The 14989-nt window shown below is 44.1% G+C and overlaps 1 protein-coding gene across 9 annotated transcripts in view; it reads left to right on the forward strand.

Moving 5' to 3' along the window:
- The first annotated feature begins 315 nt into the window (after positions 1 to 315).
- Positions 316 to 14989, forward strand: part of LOC148110497 (uncharacterized) — a 40874-nt gene continuing 26200 nt past the window's right edge. For 7 of the 9 annotated variants that reach the window (XR_015727393.1, XR_015727396.1, XR_015727398.1 and 4 more), the window contains exon 1: positions 316 to 680. The gene's annotated coding sequence lies outside the window, so the exon portion shown is untranslated. Of the gene's footprint in view, positions 681 to 8073; positions 8866 to 14989 lie in introns of those variants that run through there. The other 2 variants (XR_015727394.1, XR_015727395.1) reach the window with 2 other exon arrangements.

The raw sequence follows: 14989 nt of genomic DNA on the forward strand, positions 1-14989 counted from the left end.
GATTATGTGCGCAAAGCCCTTACTTAGCACAACTCTTGGCGCAGAGTCAGCGCTCCATGAACATTTGTTCAGTGGTTGAGACTGAGCCCCGACTCAATGTAACACTAACACTTGTTTCCTCAGGCTGGATTCTCTGCGCCTCGCCCCAATGCTGAGGATCTTGCAGCTCTTCCCCCTCCTGTGAATGACAGAAAATGTTCTGGTGCTCTCCCCGTGCATCCATGACTACAATTCCCGGAATGCATTGCGGTGCCTCTTTACGTCCGTTTCCCTTTACGTCCCGCCCCCAGAGCGATTCTGCACTTAGTGGGCGGGGCTATATTTTTTTAATCCAATGAACCCTTCCTGAGGGGGCGGAGAAATTGTCCAATCAGCGTCTGGGCAGAGTCGCCAATGAGCGGGAAGGTTGTCAGGGCAGCCGACGTATGCGGCGTCCCTAAGCCGCCTCAGCTGAGCCCGGTGGAACCAACCCCTCCTACCTTCTCCGAGGCTGGCTGGTTCCCCTGGCGCCTGCGGAACGCTCTTCCGTGTTCCCGGTGGGCGCAGCATCCCGGAACCTCCACGGACATGGCCAGTAGCCTGAGGACGCCCTCTTTCACCTCCTGTTCTTCCTCCTCGACAGACACAAGACGACGACGACGGTGTGCGCGGCACTTGCAAAGATGCTTCTATGTGCAGAGGTGCCTGCGGGGCGCGGGGTCCCCGGGGGCGTCCCCGGGGGACTGGGGTTTGTGTGGGGGGAGGCGGGCCTGTGTCTCAGGAACTCGCTTGTGCACTAGAAGGTAGCCGTCAAGTCGTGGGCCCCGGGTTTCACACGTGTGAAGTGCCCAGAGCGGGGCTTCATTCGTGGAGGTGATAATTACCTCACCTGTGCTGTGCGCCGGGCCTGGGGATGGCGTGAGTGGGACTCCGGCGCTGAACCAGGTAGACGGGGGCTTGGCCTTCTTGGGGCTAAAGTCTGTCTGCAAGACCGAGGAGAAGCAAATAAGTGTGGTGTTGATGGGGGAGGAGGAGTTCAGGTTCTCCCTCTTGAATAGGTTACTTTCCATTGGGGGTTGTCAGGATCCCCACTGCACCTGAGGTCGGGCCAGTCAAGGGGTGTGTGTGTGTGCGTGTGTGTGTAGGGGGGGCATGGTCTGCCTAGGAGCACGTAATATTGGTGTGCAGAGCCAGTACTTTTCAGAGCTCTTGCATGTTTGCCGCAAGAGTCTACATTCTTAGGGGTCTTGTGGGGCAGCGTTGTGAGCACAGATAAGTGTGACAAGTCGGAAAGCACGAGGCTGGAGTGTACTTCATTCATTGGTTCACTCAACAGAAATTGTTGAGAGTGTACTTTGTGGTTGACCCTTTCTTTTGGGTGGGTGGTGGGTATTCAGTGACTGGGAACACTTGATAAATAGGACTGGCATGGTGCATGATGTAGTTACCACCTGGCTGGAAAAGACAGGAAGCAAATAATTACCCATGATATACATAATTACCGCTTTGCTTTGAGTGCTGAGAAATACAGTGTGCATTAGAGGTTGTAATTTAGGCAATATCATATAAGCTGAGAACAGAAGGCTAAGAATAAACAGGGATGTGGGGGGGGGAGTGTTCCCTTAGAATAGGAGAGGAGTGTGAACTGTTAAAGGAATTGAGAGAATGTCCTTGAAGCTGGGGCCATGTAGGGACTGTAGGTTGGGGAAAGCCAATGTTTGGGGTTAAGACTTGCACTTTTTGTAGGTTCTTGGACACTAAGCGTAGTGATTGAAACATGGAGTCCAGAGCCAAGCTGATCCTAGCTCTGCCACTTATGAGCTGTGTTACTAAACCACTCTGCATCTCAGTTTCCTGATTTGAGAAATGGGGATGATGATAATCCCTCTTCACACATGACTGTGAAGATTAAATGATAGTTAACATTAATAAAACACTTAGAGCCATGTCTGGCATGTAGTAGGTGTTAGTGGTGGTTGATTCAAGAAATAGATGAATACATCTCTAAGTATTGAAGACTTGGAGGCAGTGTGTGGTGAAATTTGTGAAGGCTAATGGCTTCCACCCAACTTCATTTCTTCTCCAGCATTCAGGTGCTGTTGACCACGTGTGTCACACTGTTGAATTAGAAATAATTTTTCTCATATTGACTGTTATTTGCTAAGAGAATCTGAAGTGCCATCGATGTGATCAGAGAGAGAGAATACTTTTCAGTACGATGTTACGATTAGGTTTATTTAAAATTTATTGGTACTATTGATTATTTAATATTTGTTGGTAACTGTTTTTGCAAAGTTGCTTACTTAAAAAAAAGTAAATTGACCGTAGAGTAATTCAGACACAGAATAAGGACAGAGAAGTAGTATAACTAGAGCTTGCCTTTTCTTGACTCTCCATGGGATAGTTTTGATAATTTCTCTGTTCTTCTCTTAGATTCCAGTGCCCCCCTGTGTCTGCAGACATCTCAACATTGTAAGGGAAGTTTGGGTTTGGAATTGCAGAGACTCTAGGCAGTTGTACCCAGCCCAGAGGGCAGATCAGCAGAGCCTGTGGGGCTTTTTAAAGAAAACACAAATGCTTAGGTCCTCCTCTAGACTCACTGAGTCAGAATCTTCTGGGATAGGTCTCAGGCTCTAAAGACCAGGCATGTGTGCCATCGGGATGCAATCCTTCAAGGTTTTTTTTTTTTTTTTGCACTGGGCTTTCCTTCATCGGAACAACATGCAACATGATTGGGAGATTACATAAATTAATGTTTGAGGACATTTTCCAGGGCTCTGTCCTTCAAGTTTTGTGATCTGCATCTTCACTGTAGTGTGTTAAACCCTTAAGCCTTGTCAGAAAGTCATGTTATTAATAACGTAGGGATTCCTTGCATTACCTGGGGAAATCACTTTCTGCCTCAGTCCATTCTTTGGAATGGGGATTAGAATGGTAACCCACCTTTGGGATGTAAGGATGAAATGAGAAATAGGTCCAAGGCAGTTAGTACAGGATCCGGCACAGAGTGAAGCCTTCCTTAAATTATTATTACTACTTCTGATTTCCCTCCACTATTTATTTATTTTACAGATTTTATTCATTTATTTTAGAGAGAGAGCGTGCATGGGCGGGGGCAGAAGAGGATGGAAGGGGGGGGAAGATCTTGAGCAGAATCCCCACTGAGTGTGGAACCCCACTTGGGGCTCAATCTCAGGACTTTCAGATGATGACCTGAGCCGAAATCAGAAGTTGGACACTGAACCGACTGGGCCACCTAGGCACCTCTTGATTTCCCTCTGTTCTGAATATTATTTGGTTGCAGTTATGGAGTCCTAGTTATGTCCTAGCTGTGGGTCAGGCTGGTGCCTGCCGCCCTAGGTTACAGTCATAAAACCCTTAAAAAATAACGTTAAGAAAGCCAGTTGGCCTCCCAGGACACCTAGGAGTCCCTCTAAAAAAGGGAACCATCCTTTCCTACTGTGACAGTGGTCAGCATCCTCCAGAAAAGCCACTGGAAGCACACCTGTCCTTAAACACAGTGGGTTCGTTACTCATCCTGAGGCAAAACCCACATCATGGGGAACTGTGGGGCTGGTGAATAAGAAAGAGGGTGTTAGAAAGAACTTACAGGATTTGGACTTTGGGTGGATGTTTTGGGGAGTGTTCAAAGAAGCAGGTGTGCTTCAAAGAAGCACACAAAGGTGTGCTCTAGACTGCGTGCCGACTGGAGGTGAGACAGTTCTGGGATTGGGTAGCTCCATCAGTCTTTTCTAGAAGGAGGTATGAGTAGTGTGACAACTGGTGTCGTTCAGAAGGAAGGCACTTGCTGGTATCAGCTGGGAGAGAGGAATGATTGGTATTTTCCACCTGGCATGACAACCTGGTTTTTGTCTGTTTGGACAAGAGGAAGTGGTCCTTTTTTGTCTCCCTTCATCACCTTGGCTATGTCACGTTGTGCTGCTATTCTGCGAGATGGTTTGTGTCCAACAGGAGAACCACATGGCCTCCCTGTGAGCCCCAGGCCCGCTTCTACCAGCAGTGCAGCCTGGCTCAAGGTGCCAGGCGACCTCCTCGATGTCACCGCTGCTTTTCCTTCCTTCACAGTAGAGGAGGGAAGTCTTCAAAAGGCAAATAGGTGTTTTCCAGGTAGAAGAAACTAGCCTGGACATTGAAGCACAGGGCTGTGTCAGGGGCAGAAGACACTGGGTCGAGGAGTGAGTAGCAACAAGAATTCTGGAGAAGTTGTCAGATAACGAAATGCGGGAGGTAGAAGGGTTTCAAGTGGGGGAGCTGACATGCTCTGCGTTTGCTTTAGACGGATCCCCGGCAGCCTTGTGGGAGATGCATTGGTGACCAAGGGAAAGTCAAGGGAAAGTCTGTTCCCCTTTCCTTTTCTGGCTCAGGGCCCTTCTCCTACCTGCTCTGTTGCAACAAGTCCTTCACGTCCAGCTCCCTGTCCCATCCACGTGCTCCTGCTCTGGCCAGGGTGATTCTTTTGGAATCCCAGATCTTCTGTTACGTGTTCCTGGAAACCTTTTGATTCCCCATGAGCCGCAAGGTGAGAATCTGCACTGTGTGGCATGACTCACTTTGCTTTTCATGATCTTCTCACGGAACCCTGGGTCTCCCGCTGCCAACTGGAAATCTGCATTCCGATGTCTCATAATTATCTCAAACCCATTCTTTCCAAAAGTGTGCTTGAGATCCCCTTCCTGTATTTTCCTCATTGCCACTGCTACTCCCCAACTCCGTGAATGGGGCCACTGTGTCCTCCAGCTCCCACGTGCAAAAGGGAGGAGTCATCTTGGAACTCTGCTTTTACTTCCTCACCCCCTTATGCGATCATTCACCCAGACCTGTGACTTTATCTGCTAAAATATTTCTGGAATTTTGGGGCGCCTGGGTGGCGCAGTCGTTAAGCGTCTGCCTTCGGCTCAGGGTGTGATCCCAGAGTCCTGGGATCGAGCCCCACATCGGGCTCCCTGCTCTGCTGGGAGCCTTCTTCTTCCTCTCCCACTCCCCTGCTTGTGTTCCCTCTCTTCACTGGCTGTCTGTCTCTCTGTCAAATAAATAAAGTAAAATAAAATCTTTAAAAAAAATATTTCTGGAATCTACGTCCTTTTCTCCACCTCTGCTTTTTCCCTCTCAGTCCAAGTTACAGTCGTTTGTGGTCTGAGCCATGCTGCCAGTCTGCTTGCTGAGTTTCCAGGTGCTCCTGCCTCCCCCAAATCCCTGTCTCCCCCTGAAGCCAGAGGTTTGTGGAAGGCCCATTCGATCATGTCACTGCCTAGTTTCCTGGCTTCTTGTTGCTGTTTGAGATAGACCCAGATGTTCCTTCTGTGTCTGCAAGGCTGCTCCGTCCTCCTTCTCCAGTCTTGCTTCCCCCTCGCCTTCCCTGCCCTACACGATCTGGTCAGTCCTTCCAGTGTGCCCGCCGGCCTTGGGGCGGCTTGGCTGCTCCCGCTGCCCAAGATGCTTTTACCCCCACCCCCCTTGCCTCATGAGCTCTCATCTTCCCTTAGATGAATGCAGTCACTCCACATTCTTTATTGAATGCCTACTCAGTTGCCGGAGGCTCGGTTCTCATGTGGTTCCAGATGTGACCCAGACAGACCATGGTGGAGCTGTTAGCAAGCCTTTCTTCCAGAGAGAGAAGCGCCAGGGAACACAGAGGCAAGCAGTCCGGCGTGTCAGGGGTGCTGGATGCTGTAGGAGGGCTGGAAGGGTTTATCATCTGAGCTGGGATGGCCGGAGAAGCACCCTGAGGACAGCGTTGGGGAAAGCCTTGCAGGAGGTGAGGGAGTGAGCCCTGTGTATGTCTGTGGGAACAGTGTCCCAGGCAGAGAAGGGGGAGTAGGAAGGCCTCCGTGGAGAGAGCTGGGCTGACTTGTTCCAGGAATGACGAGGCCAGAGTGAGGGAGAAGGAGGAGATAGCAGATGGGGTCTTAGGGACCTGGGGTGGTGGCCACTGGGGGATTTTGAAGTGAAGAGTGAGGTGACCTGACTTGGGTTTTATGGGATCACTTCAGCTTCTCTGTTGAGAACAGTGAGGGTGGAAGCAGGGAGATCAATTAGTAGGCTACTGGAATATTCCAAGACATGATGCTGCCGGCTTGGATCAGGATGGTAGGGGTGGAAGTGATGAACACAGACCAGGTTCTGGGTACATGTTGAAGAAAAAGCTGATGGGATGTGCTGACAGATTGGATGTGGGTGAGGCCGATGAGTGAAAGAAGGTCCCCAGCCTTCTGGCTCATGTTGGATGCGGCTCCCTCCGGCGGCCCCTGACACCTGCAGACAAGGTCCAGCCCATTATCTGTTCTCTATGTATCTTCTTCGTGGCAGTCAGCCCCATCGCAATGGAGACATCTTGTTTAATGTTTGTCTCCCCCGTGAGAATCATGGTGCCAAGAGGGACCGTGTGTGTCTCAGGGCCACGTGCCTTGTAGACCCCTAGGAAGTATTCCTCAGCCAGCAGAGTGACGAGGAACTGAATGTAGATGCTCAAGGTTCTATTTCCTGATGAGGACTCAAAATTGCCATGTTCTGTTTCCCTGGTTTTGAGTGGTCTGTGTGTTTTAGAAACCAGGCCAGGGGCTGGAAGACTGAGATTCTATTGTGAGAATTCCAGAAGTTAACCTGATTTCAACTGCATCAAAAAAAGTCACTCTTGAGGTGCAAGTGGGTCAGAGGATCACCTCTTGGGAGAGGTAGCATTTTCTGGAAGGCTTAGCTAGGCCTTTCCAGCTCACTGATGGCATCTTCCTGGCTCTGCCCAGAGAGCAGGGCTGAACTTTTGATCTGAAATATTCTGATGGTGGGGATTGGTGCTTTCCCTCCCCAGAGAAGACATGTCAGTTTAGAATGAAAATATTCTGGTGAGGACAAATTGGCAGCCAAACGTGCTCATCAGGAAAGTCAAATAAATCATGGATTTTCTGGGTTTTTTGTCCCCTCACCCCATTTTTCCCGTAAGGAACAAATTAAATTTTGGCAAATATTTGTGAAAAACAGTGGTCTGAGATCTAGAATACTAATTTTTTTTCTTTTAATGGTTAAGTTTTTTTTTTTTTAAGATTTAATATTTAATCTCTACACACAGCATGGGGTGGAAATCACAATTTTTTTTTTTAAAGATTTTATTTATTTATTTGACAGATAGCCAGCGAGAGAGGGAACACAAGCAGGGGGAGTGGGAGAGGAAGAAGCAGGCTTCCAGAGGAAGAGCCTGATGTGGGGCTCGATCCCACAAGGGAGGGATCAGGCCCTGAGCCGAAGGCAGACGCTTAAGGACTGAGCCACCCAGGCGCCCCTGGAAATCACAATCCTGTCAAGAGTCACATGCTCTCCTGACTGAGCCAACCTGGCCCTCCTTAAGGATTAACTTTTTTTTTTTTTTAATAATGATTTTTTATTATATTATGTTAGTCACCATACAGTACATCCCCGGTTTTCGATGTAAGGCTCAATGATTCATTAGTTGTGTATAACACCCAGTGTACCATGCAATATGTGCCCTCCTTACTACCCATCACCGGTCTATCCCATTCCCCCACCCCCCTCCCCTCTGTAGCCCTCAGTTTGTTTCTCATAGTCCATAGTCTCTCATGTTTCATTCCCCCTTCTGATTACCCCCCCTTTCTTTATCCCTTTCTTCCCCTACTGATCATTCTAGTTCTTATGTTCCATAGATGAGAGAAATCATATGATAGTTGTCTTTCTCTGCTTGACTTATTTCACTAAGCATTATCTCCTCCAGTGCCGTCCATGTTGTCTCAATCTCATAAAAGCCATCTATGAAAAGCCTACTGCAAATATTATTCTCAATGGGGAAAAGCTGGAAGCCTTTCCCTTAAGATCAGGAACACGACAAGGATGCCCACTCTCGCCACTATTATTCAACATAGTACTAGAAGTCCTTGCAACAGCAATCAGACAACAAAAAGGGATGAAAGGTATTCAAATCGGCAAAGAAGAAGTCAAAATGTCTCTCTTCGCAGATGACATGATACTCTATATGGAAAACCCAAAAGAAGCCACTCCCAAACTATTAGAAGTTATAGAGCAATTCAGTAACGTGGCGGGATACAAAATCAATGCTCAGAAATCAGTTGCATTTCTGTACACGAATAATGAGAACGAAGAAAGAGAAATTAGGGAATCCATCCCATTTACAATAGCACCAAAAACCATACGTTACCTTGGAATTAACTTAGCCAGAGACGTAAAGGACCTTTATTCTAGAAACTATAAATCACTCTTAAAAGACATTGAGGAAGACATAAAAAGATGGAAAGATATTCCATGCTCATGGATCGGAAGAATTAACATAGTTAAAATGTCCATGCTACCCAGAGCAATCTACACTTTCAATGCTATCCCGATCAAAATACCGAGAACGTTTTTCAAAGAACTGGAAGAAATAGTCCTTAAATTTGTATGGAACCAGGATTAACTTTTTAAATGACAAAAGTAAATACATTTCTCCCACTCAGACTAATTTGAATATACTGTGCATACAGTGTTTTTTGTGTTTTTTAATGGCTGAATTGTATTCCACAGTGCGGTTGTAATTTACGTGATGATTCTTCTGTTTGTCATTTGGGTGGCTATGATTTTGCTATTAAGATCGGGCTGTGATGAACATATTTTTTTTTTTTAAAGATTTTATTTATATATTTGACAGAGAGAGACAGCCAGCGAGAGAGGGAACACAGCAGGGGGAGTGGGAGAGGAAGAAGCAGGCTCATAGCAGAGGAGCCTGATGTGGGACTCGATCCCGGTACAGCAGGATCACGCCCTGAGCCGAAGGCAGACGCTTTAACGACTGCGCTACCCAGGCGCCCCTGTGATGAACATATTTTTGCATGTGTGTTTGAGTTTTCCAGTGAGATGGATTTCAGGGTAAGAGCTTCTGCAAAATGATCCTCAAGAGTGATTATGTCAGTTTCTGTTTTGACCTATAGTAAATAAGATGCTAATCACAGAGTATTTCTCAGTCTCTTAAATTTTTTGTCAACATGCGGGGGTGGGGGGGAAGATAATGCCTGTTTTAAATTTATATATATATATATGTTTATGTTTTATATTTAAATCTAAATATATATTTATTATATATACATATTTATTTTGTATATGTGTTTAAATTTATATATATAAATATATATTTATACATATACAAATATATATTTTAAAGAGTTACTTGTTCACGAATGAACACAGGGGAGGGCCAGAGGGAGAGGGAGAGAGACAATCTCAAGCAGATTCCACACTGAGCACAGAACCTGACTGGGGCTGGATCCCACAATCCCGAGATCATGACCTGAGTCAAAATCAAGAGTCAGATGCTTAACCGATTGAGCCACCCAAGTGCCCCTTAAATTTATATTTTTATAATCAGTAGTAAGACTGAGCATTTTTAGTTGGTCACTGTCAGTGATACTTTTTTCACATGAGCCTTCTCTCCTTATCATTTTCCTACTGGGTTGTTGTCTTTTTGTTTGGGTATTTATATTTTTATTATTGATTTGTAAGAACTTTTTATATGTAGGATAGTAGTCCTTTGCCTCTGTATTTGTTGCAGTATTTTCTCTCAAACTGTTGCCTTTCAGTTTAGCTTGTACCATACATTTCATGATACATTTCATTCTGAATCTTTATGGTGCCAAATCTCACAGTCTAACTTTATGGCTTGTGGCTTTGGATAATGCTTTAAAAGACCATTTTCAATCACTACATTTTCTTTTAGCACTTTTATGGTTTGGGCTCCTACTGCTTAGACCATTCATCTATTTTTATTATTCTGTATGTTATAAGGTAGCAGTTTTGGTCCCTACAACATCTAGTGATGGTCTATATCCCCCATGGATTTGAAACATCACTTAGATACTAAATTGTTATATATATTTTAACACAGCCATGTGTCTGTCTTCTTCACTTCCAGTTGGAATTTGTTTTTTTCATTTTGATGCATGAACATTTTGACTTGCAAAGTTACTTAGTTGTGAATTGATTGAGAGCTCCCACAGCTTGCTTCTCAGAATAAGAAGAGGTTTGTACTAGGGAATAACACCCTTTTCTTAGTTCATTTGAGCAGCTATACTGCAGGAAGGAAGAAAAGAAAGGGACACTGACCAAAGGTATGTGTGTAAGTCTGTGAAAGCAATAGCTTTTCAGGAAGCCTGTGGTGTAGACTTCAACATACATGTCATTGGCCAGAACTAAGCATGTGGCCCTACCTCTAGGTGCAGGAACATGTGAGAGGGGAGAATTTCTCACAGGGCAGATTGATACCTTGAACAAAATTGGGGTCCTCTTAGTAAGGAAGAAGGGGTAGGTGGATATTGAAAGGGGAATTTGGAGGGTCAGCTACATCTCTCTTGGCTCTTTTTTTTTTTTTTCCTTTATAATTTCCCTAGGTCGGGGTGCCTGGGTGGTTCAGTCGGATTGAATGGCTTAATCTCAGGGTTTGAGTTCAAGCCCCACGTTGGTCTCCATGCTGGGTGTGTAGCCTATTAAAAAAAAAGAGAGAAAAGAAAAAGAAAAAAATTACCTCAAGTATTCTTAAGAGACAGAGGTGAAAGGGAAGAAAGCAAATGGAGGTGGGAGGGCAGGGGAGAAAAGGAGATAATTTGTAAAATGAAATGCTCAGGTCTTATTAATCAGTTTGATGAGCATTTTAAGAAATGTATACAGTTGACTCTTGAACAACATGGGTTTGAATTGCATGGGTCCACTTATATGCAGATTTTTTGATAAATATAGTACAGTACTGTAAACATATTTTCTTTATGATTTTCACAATATTTTCTTTAGTGTAGTTTGTTGAAGGAATACAATATACAATACATCTAACATACAAAATATATGTGAATGGACTGTTTATGTTATCAGTAAGGCTTCTGGTCAACAGTAGGCAATTAGTAGTGAAGTTTTTGGGGAGTTGAAAGTTAAATGAAAATTTTTGACTGCACAGGTGTCAGCACCCTTAACCCCTGTGTTGTTCAAGTGTCAACTGTATATCTGTGCCCCACCACCAAAAACAAATATGAACTGTATATGAAACTCCAGAAGTTTCCTTTGTATCTCTTTCTAGTTAGGCTCTTTACCTCCACTGGTCATTTTCTGATTTCAGAATCTGTGGTAGATTAGATTTGCCTTATCTTGTAGGTCCTGTAAATGGAATTGAATGGTATGTATTCTTTTGTCTTCTTCCACTCAGTGTGTTCTTTGAGATTTATCCATGTTGTGTTCACTTATCAAAGATAAACAAAGCCAGATCCTAGTTTAAGTGGTGAGGACAGATTTTAATCAGCAATAACTCCTGCAATCAGGAAAAGAGTCCAGCATGAATTCAACTCAAACTCAGTTTGTACAGAGGGCATTTTAAAGAGAGAATGAGGGAGTAAGGCCAGGTATGAATAAAGTCAGAGAAGTAAAAGATTACAAAAAGTGAGAAAGGCGTTGTTCCATGTGAAACCACCTGCATTTACTCACTGGGAGACAGGAGCCAGACTTTTCAGTGTTGGCTGAGCAAACAGTAGATGCCTTGAGTTTTCTCAGTCATGGACTAAGGGGGACTGGCGTTGTCCTAGGGCTGGGGTCTTGAGCTGTTAGAAACTATGTTAGTGTTTGGCCCAGTCTGCATATGATAAGCCAAGGTTGAGGCCTTGTCGAGAAGGGGGTTCAGAGGAATCTGGCTAGAGTTTGGTCAAGGAGAGAGTCTTTGTCAGTGTAAAATAGTTTGTTCCTTTGTATGTAGTGTGCCTATACCACAATTTGTTCATCTGTTCAACTGATGATTAGACATTTTGTTGTTTCCAATAATTTGGTCATTATGAATAGGCTATAATAAACATTCTTATAGAAGTCTTAGATTTCTCTCAAAATTGCTTCATGGGATTGCTTAGTCACAGGGTGGGGATATATTGAACTGCTAGACTAATTTCCAAAGTGGTTTATCAGTTTACACTTCCCACCAGCAATATAGTAACACCCCAGTTGCTCAGCATCCTCGTTGACATTCTGTGCTGTCAGTGAGGGTGAGATAGCATCTCATTATGGTTTCACATTACATTTCCCTGGTGACAAATGATCTTAGGCACCTTTTTGTGTGTTTATTGGGCATTCGTACATCTTTTGTGAACTGTCAGTTCAAGTCTTTTGCCCATTTTTGCTGTTCCTGTTGTTTTTGGTTTTGACTTATTGGAATTTATGATATATTCTGAATAGGAATTCTTTGTCACGTAGATGTATTGTAAATATACATGTATAAGAAAATGAAAATTTAAAATATTTACAGTAGCATCAAAAAACGTAAAGTGGGGGTGCCTGGGTGGCACAGCGGTTAAGCGTCTGCCTTCGGCTCGGGGCGTGATCCCGGCGTCTGAGATCGAGCCCCACATCAGGCTCCTCCGCTATGAGCCTGCTTCTTCCTCTCCCACTCCCCCTGCTTGTGTTCCCTCTCTTGCTAGCTGTCTCTGTCTCTGTCGAATAAATAAATAAAATCTTTAAAAAAAAAAAGTAAAGTTTTTGGGGTGACTGGGTGGCTCAGTCGATGAATCATCTGACTTTTGATCTCAGCTCAGGTCTTGAACTCAGGGTTGTGAGTTCAAGGCCTGCATTGGTCTCCATGCTGGGTGTGGAACCTACGTAGAAAACAAAAACAACAGCAGAAAACCAAACTGGCTAGGAATAAGTCTCAAGAAAGACATGAAACACCTTTACACAGAAAAAATAAAACATTGTTGGGAAGAATTCAAGAAGACTGAAATAAATGGGAGATATGCTTTGTTTATGCATCGGAAGATTTGCTGTCATCAGGATTTCTGTTCTCCACCACTTGATTCATGCAAACAATGCAATCCCAGTCAAACTTGTAGCCATCTTTTTTAGAAGAAATGACCAGATTGATTCTAAAATGTATATGGAAAGGCAAAGGGTCTGGAATAGCCAAAATAGTCTTCAAAAGAACACAGTTGAAGAATGCTTATTCCTGCTGAATTTTAAGACTTATAGCAAAGCCACAGTAATCAAAGTCTTCGGCATAAAGATAGATCAATGAACAGAATAGAGAGTCCAAAAATAGACCAAACACAAGTACTGTTGATTGATTTTTGCCCAGAGTGTCAAGTCAGTTCAGTGAGGGAAAGGAAGTCTTTTTAATGAATTATTCTGTTTGAACTGGATATTCAGGTGGAAAGAAAATGGAGCTTGACCCGTACCTCGTTCTGACACACACACATTAATTTGGAATGGATCCTAAACCTAAATATAAAAGCTGAACCAGGGGGCGCCTGGGTGGCTCAGTCACTTGAGTCCAACTCTTGATTTTGGCTCAGGTCATGATCTCAGGGTCATGAGATCAAGCCCCGTGTCGAATCAAGCCCTGTGTCAGCCTCCACGCTCAGTGAGGAGTCTGCTTGAGATTCTTTACTTTTGGCCCTTCCCCTGTGCACACTCTCTCTATCAAATAAATCTTGAAAAAGAGAAAAGCTAGAACCATAAAACTTTTGTATGAAAACATGGGAGAATATCTTGATGACCTTGGGGTAGGCAAATGTTTTGTATACAGAACATAAAAAGCACTAATTACAAAGGAAAAATAGATACACTAAGAACATGAGCAGGCAAGACAGGCTGGGAGAAAATATTCAGAATACATGTTCTTAAGTGTTTTATTTTTTCCAAAAGTATGTTAGCATTATTCAGGTCCATGGCATCCTATTATTCTATTCTGTATTAACTGGTTTTTTTTTATTGTTTGTTTGTTTAAGTCAGGTATGAGACATTGTACCGCGGAACTTTCTGATTGACTTCTCCTTATTTCACCCTCTTGTGAATGTTGGTTCATTTTCCATTAACGTCTTGCCCACTATTCAGGGACTCCTTACAACAGAGAGAGTAGATTTTATATCCTGTTAATCCTTGTGAAGTAATTGGCTGTTAGATGAAGCCAGAAGGCAATCCCAGTAGCTTCCATTGGGAGGAAACGTTAGCCTATGAGTCTTAGTTAATTGAGGCACAGCGTTGTTTTTTCTTTTCAATATTTTATTTATTTATTTATTTGAGAGAGACACAGAGACAGAAAGACAGAGTGGGCGGGAAGGAGAGAGGGAGAGGGACAAGCAGAGTCTGCACTGAGCTTGGAGCCTGAACACTGAGATCATGACCTGAGCTGAAATCAAGAGTCGGACACTCAATTGACTGAGCCATCCAGGCGCCCGTTTTCGTTTTTTTCTTAATTTTTTTTATTATGTTATGTTAGTCACCATACAGTACATCCCTGGTTTCTGATGTAAAGTTCGATGATTCATTAGTTGCGTATAACACCCAGTGCACCATGCTATACGTGCCCTCCTTACTACCCATCACCAGTCTATCCCATTCCCCCACCCCTTCCCCTCTGAAGCCCTCAGTTTGTTTCTCATAGTCCATAGTCTCTCATGCTTCATTCCCCCTTCTGATTACCCCTCTTTTTTTATCCCTTTCTTCCCCTACCGATCTTCCTAGTTCTTCTATTCCATAGATGAGAGAAATCATGATAATTGTCTTTCTCTGCTTGACTTATTTCACTTAGCATTATCTCCTCCAGTGCCGTCCATGTTGCAGCAAATGTTGAGAACTCGTTCTTTCTGATAGCTGAGTAATATTCCATTGTATATATGGACCACAACTTCTTAATCCAGTCATCTGTTGAAGGACATCTCGTTTCCTTCCATGATTTAGCTCTTGTGGACACTGTTGCTGTGAACATTGGGGTGCATATGGCCCTTCTCTTCACTACTTCTGTATCTTTGTGGTAAATACCCAGTAGTGCAATGGCTGGGTCATAGGGTAGCTCAATTTTTAACTTTCTAAGGGACCTCCACACTGTTTTCCAGAGTGGCTGTACCAACTTGCATTCCCACCAACAATGTAGGAGGGATCCCCTTTCTCCACATCCTCTCCAGCAATTGTTGTTTCTTGCCTTGTCAATTTTTGCTATTCTAACTGGCATAAGGTGGTATCTTAGTGTGGTTTTGATTTG

Source organism: Ursus americanus, chromosome 2, assembly GCF_024610735.1.
Source record: "Ursus americanus isolate L20-20 chromosome 2, mUrsAme1.1.p, whole genome shotgun sequence".
Classification (NCBI taxonomy): Eukaryota; Metazoa; Chordata; class Mammalia; order Carnivora; family Ursidae; genus Ursus; species Ursus americanus.